The sequence below is a fragment of the Macaca mulatta genome, chromosome 2 (assembly GCF_049350105.2).
Source record: "Macaca mulatta isolate MMU2019108-1 chromosome 2, T2T-MMU8v2.0, whole genome shotgun sequence".
In the NCBI taxonomy this organism is placed as follows: Eukaryota; Metazoa; Chordata; class Mammalia; order Primates; family Cercopithecidae; genus Macaca; species Macaca mulatta.
In genome coordinates this window covers 154,020,939-154,034,724 of record NC_133407.1, presented here as the reverse complement: position 1 = coordinate 154,034,724, position 13,786 = coordinate 154,020,939, and the positions used below count along the sequence as shown (strand labels likewise).

Genomic DNA, 13,786 nt, shown 5'->3' with positions numbered 1-13,786 from the left:
CCACAACCTCCGCCCCCGACCGGCGGCGCACGCGCAAGGGAGCGGGCGGACGGGCGCGCGCACGCCGCAGGGGGTGGGGATGGGCCCTGGAAGGCGTGGCCCCGCCCCTAGCCCGCCTACCCACGCGGTCGCTGGGCTGGGTGAGCTGCGCCGCTGCAGGTAGTGCTGAGTTGCTCCAGGTGATCTCCTCCTGGCAAAAAGCTCTTGGAACCGAGCCACCCTCGCCCTAGGAGCAACGCCTGTGAATAATATGGGGTTTCGTCGGATTTCTGCGCGCCGCTCTGGATCACACGTTTGTTCTCCCTAGTTGAGTCGCAAGGCCTTCCTTCGTTCCACCTAGCAGGCTGCTTGGAAAAGGACAGAGACTGTCATTATTTTGCACCAGGTATTACCACTGAAGGAATCGTAAGCAGCCACCAGCCTATCCCTTTATAATTCCCATTTTCCTAATTTATTTTATTTTTATTACTTATGTAATGAGACTTCTTCCGTGTTCAAGGAGCTGGGAGTACCATATGGGGTCAACGGAGTCCCTGACCTCATGAAGTTTGAGATCTGGTGGAGAAGGAAAACATTCATGGGAGAATCAGACAAAATTAAGTTTTCAGTTAGTAAAAATCTTCTGAGAGGTATATGGTACTGAGAGAATCTTTATGGAGGAATTGATTTAGTTGAGGATGAAGAGGGTAGAATCTGAGAAATTGAGTTGGGAGGAGTTAGTTGCTCCAAGGGGTGAGGTCTTGGCATGGCCAGAATGGAGAGCGCTAAAGAACATTCAATGTGGAGTAGACTGCGAGTGTGGGAAGAGGTAGGCAAGAACAGGTGAGGATTGGGAACTTATTTATTTATTTATTTATTTATTTATTTATTTATTTATTGAGACAGAGTCTTGCGCTGTCACCCAGGTCACCCAGGCTGGAGTGCAATGGCTTGATCTCAGCCCACTGCAACCTCCGCCTCCTGGGTTCAAGCGATTCTCCTGCCTCAGCCTCCCGAGTAGCTGGACTACCGGCGCGCACCACCACACCTGACTAATTTTTGTATTTTTGTTAGAGACAGGGTTTCGCCGCCTTGGCCAGGCTGGTCTGGAACTCCTGACCTTGTGATCCGCCCGCCTTGGCCCCCCAAAGTGCTGGGATTACAGGCGTGAGCCACCGCACCCGGCCGGATTTGGGACTTTAATCTGAATGCTTGAGATAAGCCATTCAGGTATTTTTCAGCAGGGTTGCCGGGGAAAGCACTTGATGATTATGTCTGTTTTTTGTTTTTGAGAAGCAGACTGGAGTGCAGTGGCCGATCTTGGCTCACTGCAACCTCTGCCTCTCAGGTTCAAGTGATTCCCCTGCCTCAGCCTCCTTAGTACCTGGGACTACAGGCGCATGCCACCACACGCAGCTAATTTTTTTTGTATTTTTGGTGGAAACGGAGTTTCACCATGTTGGCCAGGATAGTCTTAATCTCCTGACTTCATGATCCACCCGCTTTGGCCTCCCAAAGTGCTGAGATTACATGCGTGAGCCACCTCACCCCCGGCCCATTATGTCTGTTTTTAAGTACTTAGATAGCAATGTGAAGAGTGGTCTGATGAGAGTCTCAAAGTTGGGGCTGGGAAGCCAGTTAGGAGGCCACTGGCCAGGTAGTCAAGGGAAGGCAGGAGGGTGGTGGCAGAGAAGAGCACTATTTAGTGGTAAAATGACAGGACTTGGCAATGAATTGAATGAGGAGTAAAGGAGACGGAGGTGGCAAGGTTTACTTATATTTGAGGTTGGTGGAGGATGCATTTATAGATTTCAGAAGCACTGAAGGAGCCACGTGAGGTAACTCAAAATGGATGATAAACCTAAATTTAAAAGCTAAAACTATAAAAAAAAATTTAGAAGAAAACATAGAAAAAGTATTTGTGACCTTGGGATAGGCAAAGATTTCTTAGGACACAAAAAGTATGAACCGTAAAAAGTGATTTGTGGCCTGGCTCACACCTGTAATCCCAGCACTTTGGGAGGCCAAGGCAGGCAGAACACTTGAGCTCAGGAGTTCAAGACCAGCCTGGGCAACATGGCAAAATGCTGTCTCTACAAAAAATACAAGTTAGCTGGGCTGTGCCTGTAGTCTCAGCTACCTGTGGGGCTGAGGAAGGAGGATCACTTGAACCTGGGAGGTAGAGGTTACAGTGGGCTGAGATGGTGCCACTGCACTCCAGCCTGGGTGACAGAGTGAGACCCTGTCTCAAAAAAAAAAAAAAAAAAGCGGTTGATAAGTTGAACTCTATCAAAATTAAAAACTGGTACTCTTTGAGCGACACCATTAAGAAAATGAAAAGGCAAGCCACAGGTGGAGAGTTTGCAATAGAAAGCATTAGACAAAAGTCTTGTATCCAGAATACATGAAGAACTCTTATAAATGAATAATAAACCAGCCCAATAAACCAATGGGCAAAGGCTTTAGTAAATAGTTCACAGGATATAAAAATGGGCTATAAGCAAGGGAGAGATTATCAACATCTTTAGTCAACTAGGGATTTTTCCATTTAAAACCACAACACTCTCATTAGGATAGCTAAAATTTAGACTGATGATCCGGCAATCACACTCCTACACATCTCCTTAACCATACTTGATCTCTAAAGGCTGACAGTAACAGACCAGGGACCCTGTAATCCCAGCACTTTGGGAGGCCAAGGCAAGAGGATCACTTCAGCCCAGGAGTTCAAGACCAGCCTGGGCAACCTAGAGACCTCACCTCTACAAAAAACATTTTTTTAATTAGCCAGTGTGGGAGTGTACACCTGTAGTCCTAGCTACTCGGGAACCTGAGGCAGGAGGATCCCTTGAGCCCAGGAGTTCAAGGCTGCAGTGACCTATGATCGCGCCACTGTACTCCAGCCTGGGTAACACAGCAAGACCCTATCTCTTTAAAAAAAATGTTTTTGGCTGGGCGCGGTGGCTCACGCCTGTAATCCCAGCACTTTGGGAGGCCAAGGCGGGTGGATCATGAGGTCAGGAGTTTGAGACCAACCTGGCCAACATGGTGAAACCCTGTCTCTACTAAAAATACAAAAATAACTGGGCGTGGTGGCGTATGCCTCTAATCCCAGCTACTCAGGAAGCTGAGGCAGGAGAATCGCTTGAACCTGGGAGGCAGAGGTTGCAGTGAGCCGAGATCTCACCATTGCACTCCACCCTGGGCGACAGAATGAGACTATGTCTCAAAAAAAAGATAAAAAATAAAAAAATTTAAAGACAATAGCAAAGTCATACTTTCACTTAACATGATATAACTATCCTGCATACTATTGAAAACGTAACAACACTTTTCCCAAGGGGATGCAATATCCTTGAGTGATGTTTCTTCTCCACCTTTGATGTCTTATAACTTAATACTGCAATGTAAAGTTACCTATTATTAATACATCTCCATCCTGTAGTAGCAACTGAATTTCCTGCTTAGTAATCAGAATTAGTCACCTCAGCCAGTAGAGGAACTTCCTACTTTACCTGTTGTTTAGAGGCATGAAAAACCCTAAGTGGCCAGGTGACTGCCTTAACTCCCAATTCAATGGAAATGTTGTTGGGTCTCCTGGTGGAAGCGTTCCTTCTGTTGGAACTAAGACCTCTTAGTTAGAAGAGCTTCTGGCCATTTCTACTTTCAGGCAAAATGAACAACCAAGTACACTGATCAAAGTTCTGCCAACTCGGGGAATTTTTTTTTCACCATTATTCTTCAGGGATGTCCCAGAAAGGGACACTAGTTTTGTTTTCACCTGGTGCCTGCATATTGTGCAAAACCATCATAAACCTCGGCTATAAACCACAACTGAGTTTTCCCTTCTTCAGTCAAGTGGTCGTAAGGAATGCCCCATGAGGCCATAGGTGCAGGCTGGGAGAGAGAAGGTAATGTAGCAGGAGTGGGGGCCATGGACATTTGGGCCACTTCCTCGTGCAACTTACCTATGCCTTCAGGGCCCATTTGAGCCCAATCTGATATATACCACTTCAATTTGATAATGGAGTGTTGCTGTGAGTGCACAACTTTATAGCTTGGTGGATCAGATAACACTTAGTTCATGATGAGCAGCTCAGGTCACATGGTAACTTGATGACCCACAGTTAACTGTTCAGTCTCTGCTGAGGCCCAGCAAGCCAAACGTTTTTTCTCAAGAGGACAGTACTAATCTGCAGGGCTTTGCTCCAAAATCTTACGGTTCTGCAGCATGATTCACCTACAGTGGCCTGCCAAAGGCTCTAAACAGCATCCCTATCAGCCCCTTGCAGAATGAGACTCTGGGTTTGCTTTCAGAAATCATGGCCCTAAGGGTTCCTTTCAGGACAGATATAGAAGCTTCCAGGCCATCTATGCATAGCTTAAAGCTTTAAACACTTAAAGCTGGGAATTTGAAATCCTGAGCTCATCCTTTTCTTTGCCTACTTTCTTCAGTGCAGTTTTGGCCAATGCTATTCTGTTCCTTAGTTTAACTAAAATATTCTAAGGTAAAAAATACACAGTCACTCATGACCTTGCTTTCTATAGGTGTTTCATTAGGCATATTCAATGCTTTATCATGCCATGGACTCCCAATGCCCTCTTCACCACTGAAAATAGAGTCGCTAGTGCCTTTAAATGTAATCATACAAGAGAACCAATTCAAGAAAATGCAGAACCAATTCAGAAAACTCATCCTCAAGATTCTGTTCCTCTAGAGCCACTGAAAGTGGCACTGAAAGTACCAAATCGGTATCAGTCAGAGTTCCAACAGAGAAGCAGAACCAGTAGGAGATACACAGTGAGAGATTTATTTCAAGGAATTGACTTATGCAGGGGGAGCGGGGCTGATTGGGCAAATTGGAAATCTGTAAGGCAGGCAGGAGAATAGGCTGGAACTTTCAGGCAAGGACTGAAGTCATAGTCCCCAGGCAGAATTTCTTCTTCTTCAACTCTGCTTTTAAAGACTTTCCACTGATTGAATCTGGACCAACCAGATTGCCTAGGATAATCTTTCTTACTTAAAATCAATTTACGATTTTTAGTTACATCCACAAAAACACCTTCAGGCCCAGCATAGTGGCTCATGCCTGTAATCCCAACATTTTGAGAGGCTGAGGCAGGAGGATCACTTGAGCCCAGGAGTTTGGGACAAGCCTGGGCACCATAGTGAGACCTCATCTCTACAAAAATATTTTTAAAAATTAGCAGGGCATGGTGGTATGCCTATAATCCCAGATACTCAGGAGGCTGCGGTGGGAGGATTGCTTGAGTCCAGAAGGTCAAGACTTCAGTGAGCTATGATGGCACCACTGCACTTAGCCTGGGTAACAAAGTGAGACCCTGTTTCAAAACAAAAACTACCTTCATAGCAACTCTCAGATTTGTATTTGATTAAATAACTGGAGACTATAGTTCAGCCAAGTTGATGCCTAAAAATGGCTATCACGTATTCACCCAAGAGAAACTAAAATATACATCTATACTAAGATTTAGAGGATTTTAAAATAAAGTCAAAAATTTTTTTTGTAATTGAGAACAGAGGTTCACTATGTTGCCCAAGCAGGTCTTGCATTCCTAAGCTCAAGCTATCTGGCCACCTTTGCCTCCCTAAGTGCTGGGTTTACAGGTATGAGCCACTGTGCCTGGGTACACCAAGATTTGTACAAGAATATTGACAGTATCTATTCACAGGATCACAAAACCTGAAATGTCTCAAATACCCATCAACAGGTGAATAGATGAACAAAATACATTCAATTAACTCCGCAACCAAATATTCAATTAAATGAACTATCAATCACTCAACAGAGTGCATGAATCTCAAAATTGTTATACTAGGTTGGTGCAAAAGTAATTTCAGTTTTTGCCATTACTCACTGCATTACTTTGGCAAAAAACAAAATTACTTTTGCACCAACCTAATAGCAGCAGAAGCCAAAAACAAAAGAATACATAATGTGTAATCCCATTTACATAAAATTCTAGAAAAATGCTAACTAATCTGTCATGACAGCAAATCAGTGGTTGCCTGGGACCAGATGTAGAGGGAGACATGTGAGAAAAAGGGGCACAAATAAACTTCTGGAGATGATAACAGTGATCTGCAAGTTTTTTTGTTGGTTTGTTTGCAATGGGTTCTCACTCTGTTGCTCAGACTGGAGTGTGGTGGCACTATCACAACACACTGCAGCCTCGACCTCCCAGGCTCAAGCGATCCTCCCACCTCAGCCTCCTAAGTAGCTAGAACTACGGGCATGCACCACCATGCCCAACTAATTTTTAAATTTCTTTTTTTGGGTCTTGCCGTGTTACCCAGGCTGGTCTTGAACTACTCCTGGGCTCAAGTGATCTCCCACCTCAGCCTCCCAAAGTGTTGGAATTATAGACATTAGGCACCACAAGAATGATCTGCATCTTGATTATGGTTGTAGTTGTATGGGTATATACATAACTTAAAACTCATCAAACTATACATTTTAAATAGGTACAGTTGATTGTATGACTAGATATACAGTATATCCTACTAAAGTTGTTATTTTAAAAAAAGAATTCATTAGATGAGATTTAGAGCAGATTAGAAGCAGCAAAATAGTGAATTTATGAACTGGAAAACAGGCAAGTATTCAGATGAAAGCACAGAAAGAAAAGAAAGGAAAGAAAACACAGAAAAGAGCATCAGAGAGAAAGGAGGCACAGTGATAAGTAGTGCTGCAAAACTATAATGTGGGAGAAATGCTGCTGTGCCATTGTTGAAAACATATAAGGCTGGGTGCGGTGGCTCACGCCTGTAATCCTAGCACTTTGGGAGGCTGAGGCAGGTGGATCACCTGAGGTGAGGAGTTCAAGACAAGACTGGCCAACCTGGTAAAACCTCATCTCTACTAAAAGCAAAAAAATTAGCTGGGTGTGGTGGCATGCACCTATAATCCCAGCTACTGGGGAGGCTGAGGCAGGGGAATCACTTGAACCCAGAGGGTGGAGGTTGCAGTGAGCCAAGATCGTGCCACTGCACTCCAGCCTGGGCAAAAGAGCAAAACTCTGTCTCAAAAAAAGAGAAAACATTATATAAATAATTCTGGTTTTGGTGAGGCAATGTCTAGCATTCAGGCACTTAACCAATTAATTTTCAGAGTATAGAAATCAGGGCTGGGTGCAGTGGCTCACACCTGTAATCCCAGCACTTTGGGAGGCCGAGGTGGGTGGATCATGAGGTCAGGAGTTAAGACCGGCCTGACCAAGATGGTGAAACCCCGTCTCTACTAAAAACTACAAAACTTAGCTGGGCTCTGTGGCAGGCACCTGTAATCCCAGCTACCTGGGAGACTGAGGCAGGAGAATCTCTTGAACCCAGGTGGCAGAGGTTGCAGTGAGCTGAGATCACACTACTGCACTCCAGCCTGGACAACAGAGTGAGACTCTGTCTCAAAAAGAAAACAAAAGAAAAAAGAAAGAAAGAAAGAAAGAAAAAAAGAGTATGATGTTAGGAACAGGCCCCCAAATCTGGCCATAAACAAAATCTCTGCAGCACTGTGACGTGTTCATGGTGGCCATGACACCCACACTGAAGGTTGTGGGTTTACCGCAATGACAGCAAGGAGCACCTGGCCCACCCAGGGCAGAAAACCGCTTAAAGGCGTTCCAGAACCACAAACAGTAGCATGAGCAATCTGTGCTTTAAGGACATGTTCCTGCTGCAGATAACTAGCCAGAGCCCATCCCTTTGTTTCAGCCCATCCCCTTCTTTCCCATAAAGAATGCTTTCAGTTAATCTATAATCTATAGAAACAATGCTTATCACTGGCTTGCTGTCAATACATATGTGGGTAAAACTCTGTTCGGGGCTCTCAGCTCTGAAGGCTGTCAGCCCCCTGATTTTCCCACTCCAAACTCTATATTTCTATGTGTGTGTGTGTCTTTAATTCCTCTAGTGCCACTGGGTTAGGGTCTCCACGACTAAGCTGGTCTCAGCAAAGTGGTGTCCATACGTGGGGTTCGAACCGAAGTCAAAGAGTCACTGGAACGACAGTTGGAGAACGTGGAACTAAGCTGGAGGGCACCCGAGTACTCTTAAGCAATCCCCGTGGTGAGTAAGAAGGGGAGCTCGGAAGCATCAGGGTAACAGTGGGACAAGTGTGGGCTCTGATTCGTTCCACCTTGGAACCTTTTCACCCTAATGATGACACGGAAGGAAGGTGTAATGAAGTAACAGAAGACGTGACAGAGCAGGTTTGTTTGCCAGCTAAAGCTAAAGCAGCAAAGGAGGAAGAGGTTCCTCCCTACCCTTCTTCACCCCTTCATTATTTTGAAGAAAAAGTGTCCTGACCCTCCAGATCTTTCTTTTCCGGAGGATACTGGGTGAAAAGTAGTTGCCCCAGTGACTGTTCAAGCAGCACCTCAAGCGACCGCTCTCAGTTCTATTCAGGCAAGAATCCAGCAAGCTGGAAGAGAGGGTAATTTAGAGACTTGGCAGTTCCCTGTTGGAATACACCCCCCAGATCGACAGGGAAATATTATAGCTACATTTGAGCTTTTTCCTTTTAAATTACTCAAAGAATTTAAACAACCTATTAATCAATATGGACCAGGTTCTTCTTTTGTAATGGGACTGTTAAAGAATGTTGCTGTCTCCAGTCAGATGTTGCCAGTGGGGACGATAGGATTACTTCTAGGTAGATCTAGTTTAAGTTTAAAAGGAGTGTGAGTATGTACAGGAGTCATCGATTCAGATTACAATGGGGAAATTCAAATTGTTATATCTACTTCTGTTCCCTGGAAAGCAGAGCCAGGAGAGCATATAGCACAGCTACTGATTGTGCCATATGTGGAAATGGGGAAAAGTGAAATTAAATGAACGAGAGGATTTGGAAGCACAAATAAACAAGGCAAAGCAGCTTATTGGGTGAATCAGATTACTGATAAACATCCTGCCTGTGAAATAACTATTCAGGGAAAGAAATTTAAAGGTTTGGTAGATACAGGAGCGGACATTTCAATCATTTCTCTACAGCACTGGCCATCCACCTGGCCAATTCAACCTGCTCAATTTAACACAGTTGGAGTTGGTAAAGCCCCTGAAGTATATCAAAGTTATATTTTGCATTGTGAAGGGCCCACTGGACAACCTAGGACTATTCAACCAATTGTAACTTCTGTACCTATAAATTTATGGGGGAGAGATTTATTACAACAATGGGGAGCACAAGTTCTAATTCCAGAACAATTATATAACCCTCAAAGTCAACATATGATGCATGAAATGGGGTATGTCCCTGGTATGGGACTAGGAAAAAATTTGCAAGGTTTGAAGGAAACACTTCAAGTGGGAAGACAAAGTTCCTGCCAAGGTTTAGGATATCATTTTTAATTGTGGCCATTGTTAAGCCTCCAGAACCTATACATTTAAAATGGTTGACAGATAAGCCAATTTGGATAGAATAATGGCCGCTAAGTAAAGAGAAACTGGAGGCTTTAGAGGACTTAAGTTACTGAACAATTAGAAAAAGGACACATAGCACCAACATTTTCCCCTTGGAATTCTCCAGTCTTTGTTATTAAGAAAAAAATCAGGTAAATGGAGAATGTTAACTGACTTAAGAGCCATTGATTCAGTTATATAACCTATGGGAGCATTACAGCCAGGATGGTCTTTTCCTGCTATGATTCCAAAAAATTGGCCTTTAATAGTCATAGATTTAAAAGACTGTTTCTTTACTATCCCCTTAGCTGAGCAAGACTGTGAACAGTTTGCATTTACAATTCCTGCAGTAAACAACCTGCAGCCTGCTAAATGTTTGCATTGGAAAATGTTGCCACAGGACATGTTAAACAGTCCAACAATTTGCCAGACTTACGTAGGGAAATCAATTGAACTTACTCATAAAAAATTTTCACAGTGTTACATTATTCATTATATGGACGATATGCTTTGTGCTGCCCCCACTCGAGAAATATTTCTCCAATGTTACGATCACTTGCAAAACTTGATTTCTTGCGCCAGTTTAATTATAGCTACTTACAAAATTCAGACTACTACTCCTTACTCCTACTTGGGGACCTTAGTAAATGACACTACCATTGTGCCACAGAAAGTAACCATATACGTAGGGATCAATTGAAAATATTAAATGACTTTCAAAAATTACTAGGGGACATTAATTGGATATGACCTCTAGGCATTCCTACCTATGCCATGAGTAATCTATTTTCTGTCCTTAGAGGAGATCCTAGTCTCACTAGCCCTCAAAAATTAACAAAGGAGGCTGAGGCAAAGTTACAGCTGATTGAAAAGCAAGTCCATAAAGCTGAAATAAATAGAATAGATCCAGAGAAGACTCTAGATTCGCTAATCTTTTCAACTCAGCATTCACCTACTGGTGTTATTGTCCAAGAGAAGGACTTAGTAGAATGACTTTTTCTTCCACAAAGTAATTCACAGGCTTTGACCCCTTATTTGGATCAAATCGCTACTCTGGTAGGAAGTGGGAGAACTCAGATTGTTAAATTATATGGATATGATCCTGGAAAAATTATTGTCCCTCTTACAAAGGCACAAATACAGCAAGTCTTTATAAATAATCTTACTTGGCAAACCCATTTAGCTGACTTTGTGGGTATTCTCAATAACCGTTTTCCTAAAACAAAATTATTCTATTTTTGAAATTAACTAATTGGATTCTCCCTAAAATAACTAAATTTAAACCAATTGAAGATGCTGAAAATGTCTTCACAGATGGGTCTAGTAATGGTAAAGCTTCTCTTATTCTGGATCGAAAAGTAAAGTTTTCCAGATGCCCTATACTTCAGCTCAAGAAGTGGAGCTTGTAGCTGTAATTGAGGTATTGACTGCTTTTGATATGCCTATTAATGTGATTTCTGATTCTTCATATGTGGTTCATTCTATACAATTAATTGAAAATGTTCAGTTACGATTTCATACAGATGAACAACTGGTGACTTTATTTATCCAATTGCAAACAGCAGTTAAGAGTAGAATGCACCCTTTTTACATTACTCATATTAGGGCTCATACACCTCTTCCAGGACCTTTGACTGTAGGGAATCAAATGGCTGATCGCCTAGTTGCTACTGCAATGTCTAATGCCAGACACTTTCACAATTTAACCCATGTTAATGCCTCTAGTCTCAAATGCACATACAGCATTACCTGGAAAGAAGCTAAAGCTATTATCCAGCAATGCCCAACTTGCCAAATGGTGCATTCCTCATCTTTTACAGGGGGAGTTAATCCTCAAGGATTGGAACCTAATTCTCTTTAGCAAATGAATGTCAACCATGTTCCCTCGTTTGGGAGACTAGCTTATGTACATGTATGTGTGGATACCTTTTCTCACTTTGCCTGGGCTACATGCCAATCAGGAGAGTCTTCTGCCTGTGTTAAATGTCACCTTTTGCAGTGTTTTGTGGTGATGGGCATTCCAGCTTCTATTAAAACAGATAATGTCCCAGGCTATACTAGCCAAGCTCTAGCTACATTTTTCTCTATATGGAATATTAAACACATTACTGGCATCCCATATAATTCTCAAGGACAAGCCATAGTGGAAAGAATGAATCTCTCCCTGAAATAGCAGTTGCAAAAGCAAAAAGGGGGAAACAGAGACTATGGGATACCCCATAAGCAAATGAATCTAGCATTATTGACTTTAAATTTTTTTAGACTGCCTAAAGATGCTATCAGCAGCTGAACAGCATCTATAGAAACCAGCTGCAAAGACAGAAGCAGAACAACTGGTTTGGTGGAGAGATCCAATGACAAAAAGTTGGGAAATGGGTAGAATAATAACTTGGGGTAGAGGTTATCCTTGTGTTTCTCCAGGACCGAATCAACAGCTGATTTGGATACCTTCAAGACACCTGAAACCTTACCATGAGCCAGATGCCAAGGAAGAGATTCCAGGAGGATCCCAAGGACTGCCCGGTTGCAGCCGTGTCGAGACTGACACTGAGGAGGACCCCAACTGTCACGAGCAACACCCATCGAAGGCAGCCACCTACCTGAGGACAGATCAAGAAGCTGTCACAGATGTTGGAAGAAAACCTGAGGAAAGTGTGACAACCAGTCACAATAAGTAATTTAATGATAGCAATGGTGGTGATCACCATTGCTGTGAGTATTCCTTCAACAAGGGCTGACACTGAGAACAATTATACTTATTGGGCATATTTATCAATCTTGGTTGGCAATAATGCCTGGATGTAATCACTCTATGACACAGTTACACATATTTTCTAGTCTCAGTATTTACCATAATAAATCTGCTCCTATAATTGAGGCATACCACCCTCAAAAACCTGTTTGTAAACAGAATTGAACCTGGCCAGAAAAACTGAATATACTTGTTGGGGAAGATTGCATTGCAAAACAGGCAGAGGTGCTGCACAACAATTCCTATGGAATCATTGTTGATGGGTCCTCTAAGGGGATGTTTAGCTTGAATTACACCTCTCAGTCAGATTAGCAGCTAGTAACCCATTAAAATACATAAAAACACTTGGAAGCTCTATGATTTCAATGATGATTGTGCTTTTAATCTGCATTATTTGTCTTTGTATAGTCTGCAGATGTGGATCCTGACTCCTGCAAGAAGTAGTTCACCATGATAAAGCCACCTTTGCTTTTATTGTCTTGCAAAAACAAAAGGGGGGAAACATGTTGGGAACAGGCCCCCAAATCTGGCCATAAACTGGCCCCAAAACTGGCCGTAAACAAAATCTCTACAGCACTGTGACATGTTCATGATGGCCATGACATTCACGCTGAAGGTTGTGGGTTTACTGTAATGAGGGCAAGGAACACCTGGGCCACCCAGGGCAGAAAACCGCTTAAGGCGTTCCTAAACCACAAACAATAGCATGAGCAATCTGTGCCTTAAGGACATGTTCCTGCTACAGATAACTAGCCAGAACCTATCCCTTTGTTTCAGCCCATCCCTTTCTTTCCCATAAGGAATGCTTTCAGTTAATCTATAATCTGTAGCAACAATGCTTATCACTGGCTTGCTGTCAGTAAATATGTGTAAAACTCTGTTCGGGGCTCTCAGCTCTAAAGGCTGTCAGCTCCCTGAATTCCCATTCCACACTCTATATTTCTGTGTGTGTGTGTCTTTAATTCTTCTAGCACTGCTGGGTTAGGGTCTCCACGACTGAACTTGTCTCAGCAGTATAGAAATCAGAATATTCATTTGGCAACATTTGGTAACATCAAGGCAGAATATTTATCAGAAATCAAATGTTATCACCAAAAATCTACTATGCTTTGTCATGAGATGCAATACAACACCCATTAATTAAAACATTAACAGATACTATTAAAATACTTTGGGATAAAGTCAGACATGCTAAATGTTACTCATTATTTTAGCCATATTATCTGATTTGAGGCATATAGTGCAGATGATTATGGTTAGAGTTGTGGTTTTCTAAACTCAAATACTTCTATATGTGAACATTTTTGGGAGATTTTTGTCACAACTGGAGAAAGATTATTTTAAATTTTAGTAAACTACTTACAAAAACTGAACTAGACAAAAATAATTCAAAAAGCTAGAAATATGACAACATGGTGCAAATATATGTGGAAAGTATAACATGACAATAGGAAATCCTTGAATAAAAAATATATGTACCATAAAATATAGAATGATATATTCTATATCATTCTATATTCCTTTTCTAAAGCATTATTATTATTATTATTATTATTAGAGATGAGGGGAAGATCTCACCATGTTGCCTGGGCTGGTCTTGAACGCCTGTCCTCAAGCAGTCTTTCTTCCTCAGCCTC

At 42.5% G+C, this 13,786-nt stretch overlaps 1 long non-coding RNA gene across 1 annotated transcript; it reads left to right on the top strand.

Annotated features, from left to right (window-relative positions):
* The first annotated feature begins 114 nt into the window (after nt 1-114).
* Nucleotides 115-13,334, top strand: LOC106996814 (uncharacterized). The gene is made up of 3 exons (XR_001442876.3): nt 115-385; nt 7,911-8,065; nt 11,819-13,334. It is a non-coding gene; the product is annotated as an uncharacterized LOC106996814 (long non-coding RNA).
* Nucleotides 13,335-13,786: the final 452 nt, after the last annotated feature.